A 3269-nucleotide genomic window follows, 5' to 3' on the forward strand; every position below is an offset into this window, starting at 1 on the left:
GGTCGATCTGATTCAACTGATCGGTCGCAGAGGTAGTCGTTGTTGGAGAGGTAGTCGTTGTTGGAGAGGTAGTCGTGATCGGAGAAACACTCGTGGGCTGGTCTCGGATAATGTTGGCTTTATGTAGCGGTCGATCTGATTCAACTGATCGGTCGCAGAGGTAGTCGTTGTTGGAGAGGTAGTCGTTGTTGGAGAGGTAGTCGTGATCGGAGAAACACTCGTGGGCTGGGCTCGGATAATGTTGGCTTTATGTAGCGGTCGATCTGATTCAACTGATCGGTCGCAGAGGTAGTCGTTGTTGGAGAGGTAGTCGTTGTTGGAGAGGTAGTCGTGATCGGAGAAACACTCGTGGGCTGGGCTCGGATAATGTTGGCTTTATGTAGCGGTCGATCTGATTCAACTGATCGGTCGCAGAGGTAGTCGTTGTTGGAGAGGTAGTCGTTGTTGGAGAGGTAGTCGTGATCGGAGAAACACTCGTGGGCTGGGCTCGGATAATGTTGGCTTTATGTAGCGGTCGATCTGATTCAACTGATCGGTCGCAGAGGTAGTCGTGATCGGAGAAACACTCGTGAGCTGGGCTCGGATAACGTTGGCTTTATGTAGCGGTCGATCTGATTCAACTGATCGGTCGCAGAGGTAGTCGTTGTTGGAGAGGTAGTCGTTGTTGGAGAGGTAGTCGTGATCGGAGAAACACTCGTGGGCTGGGCTCGGATAACGTTGGCTTTATGTAGCGGTCGATCTGATTCAACTGATCGGTCGCAGAGGTAGTCGTTGTTGGAGAGGTAGTCGTTGTTGGAGAGGTAGTCGTGATCGAAGAAACACTCGTGGGCTGGGCTCGGATAACGTTGGCTTTATGTAGCGGTCGATCTGATTCAACTGATCGGTCGCAGAGGTAGTCGTTGTTGGAGAGGTAGTCGTTGTTGGAGAGGTAGTCGTGATCGGAGAAACACTCGTGGGCTGGGCTCGGATAACGTTGGCTTTATGTAGCGGTCGATCTGATTCAACTGATCGGTCGCAGAGGTAGTCGTGGGAGAAGCACTCGTGAGCTGGGCTCGGATAACGTTGGCTTTATGTAGCGGTCGATCTGATTCAACTGATCGGTCGCAGAGGTAGTCGTTGTTGGAGAGGTAGTCGTTGTTGGAGAGGTAGTCGTGATCGGAGAAGCACTCGTGGGCTGGGCTCGGATAATGTTGGCTTTATGCAGCGGTCGATCTGATTCAACTGATCGGTCGCAGAGGTAGTCGTGGGAGAAGCACTCGTGAGCTGGGCTCGGAAAACGTTGGCTTTATGCAGCGGTCGATCTGATTCAACTGATCGGTCGCAGAGGTAGTCGTTGTTGGAGAGGTAGTCGTTGTTGGAGAGGTAGTCGTGATCGGAGAAGCACTCGTGGGCTGGGCTCGGATAATGTTGGCTTTATGCAGCGGTCGATCTGATTCAACTGATCGGTCGCAGAGGTAGTCGTTGTTGGAGAGGTAGTCGTTGTTGGAGAGGTAGTCGTGATCGGAGAAGCACTCGTGGGCTGGGCTCGGATAATGTTGGCTTTATGCAGCGGTCGATCTGATTCAACTGATCGGTCGCAGAGGTAGTCGTGGGAGAAGCACTCGTGAGCTGGGCTCGGATAATGTTGGCTTTATGTAGCGGTCGATCTGATTCAACTGATCGGTCGCAGAGGTAGTCGTGATCGGAGAAACACTCGTGGGCTGGGCTCGGATAATGTTGGCTTTATGCAGCGGTCGATCTGATTCAACTGATCGGTCGCAGAGGTAGTCGTGGGAGAAGCACTCGTGAGCTGGGCTCGGATAATGTTGGCTTTATGTAGCGGTCGATCTGATTCAACTGATCGGTCGCAGAGGTAGTCGTGATCGGAGAAACACTCGTGGGCTGGGCTCGGATAATGTTGGCTTTATGTAGCGGTCGATCTGATTCAACTGATCGGTCGCAGAGGTAGTCGTGGGAGAAGCACTCGTGAGCTGGGCTCGGATAATGTTGGCTTTATGTAGCGGTCGATCTGATTCAACTGATCGGTTGCAGAGGTAGTCGTTGTTGGAGAGGTAGTCGTTGTTGGAGAGGTAGTCGTGATCGGAGAAACACTCGTGGGCTGGGCTCGGATAATGTTGGCTTTATGTAGCGGTCGATCTGATTCAACTGATCGGTCGCAGAGGTAGTCGTTGTTGGAGAGGTAGTCGTTGTTGGAGAGGTAGTCGTGGGAGAAACACTCGTGGGCTGGGCTCGGATAATGTTGGCTTTATGCAGCGGTCGATCTGATTCAACTGATCGGTCGCAGAGGTAGTCGTTGTTGGAGAGGTAGTCGTTGTTGGAGAGGTAGTCGTGGGAGAAACACTCGTGGGCTGGGCTCGGATAATGTTGGCTTTATGTAGCGGTCGATCTGATTCAACTGATCGGTCGCAGAGGTAGTCGTGATCGGAGAAACACTCGTGGGCTGGGCTCGGATAATGTTGGCTTTATGCAGCGGTCGATCTGATTCAACTGATCGGTCGCAGAGGTAGTTGTTGTTGGAGAGGTAGTCGTTGTTGGAGAGGTAGTCGTGGGAGAAACACTCGTGGGCTGGGCTCGGATAACGTTGGCTTTATGCAGCGGTCGATCTGATTCAACTGATCGGTCGCAGAGGTAGTCGTGGGAGAAGCACTCGTGGGCTGGGCTCGGATAATGTTGGCTTTATGTAGCGGTCGATCTGATTCAACTGATCGGTCGCAGAGGTAGTCGTGATCGGAGAAACACTCGTGGGCTGGGCTCGGATAATGTTGGCTTTATGCAGCGGTCGATCTGATTCAACTGATCGGTCGCAGAGGTAGTCGTTTTTGGAGAGGTAGTCGTTGTTGGAGAGGTAGTCGTGATCGGAGAAACACTCGTGAGCTGGGCTCGGATAACGTTGGCTTTATGTAGCGGTCGATCTGATTATACTGATCGGTCGCAGAGGTAGTCGTTGTTGGAGAGGTAGTCGTTGTTGGAGAGGTAGTCGTGATCGGAGAAACACTCGTGAGCTGGGCTCGGATAACGTTGGCTTTATGTAGCGGTCGATCTGATTCAACTGATCGGTCGCAGAGGTAGTCGTTGTTGGAGAGGTAGTCGTTGTTGGAGAGGTAGTCGTGATCGGAGAAACACTCGTGGGCTGGGCTCGGATAATGTTGGCTTTATGTAGCGGTCGATCTGATTCAACTGATCGGTCGCAGAGGTAGTCGTTGTTGGAGAGGTAGTCGTTGTTGGAGAGGTAGTCGTGATCGGAGAAACACTCGTGGGCTGGGCTCGGA

This window comes from Haliotis asinina, chromosome 1, assembly GCF_037392515.1.
Source record: "Haliotis asinina isolate JCU_RB_2024 chromosome 1, JCU_Hal_asi_v2, whole genome shotgun sequence".
In the NCBI taxonomy this organism is placed as follows: domain Eukaryota; kingdom Metazoa; phylum Mollusca; class Gastropoda; order Lepetellida; family Haliotidae; genus Haliotis; species Haliotis asinina.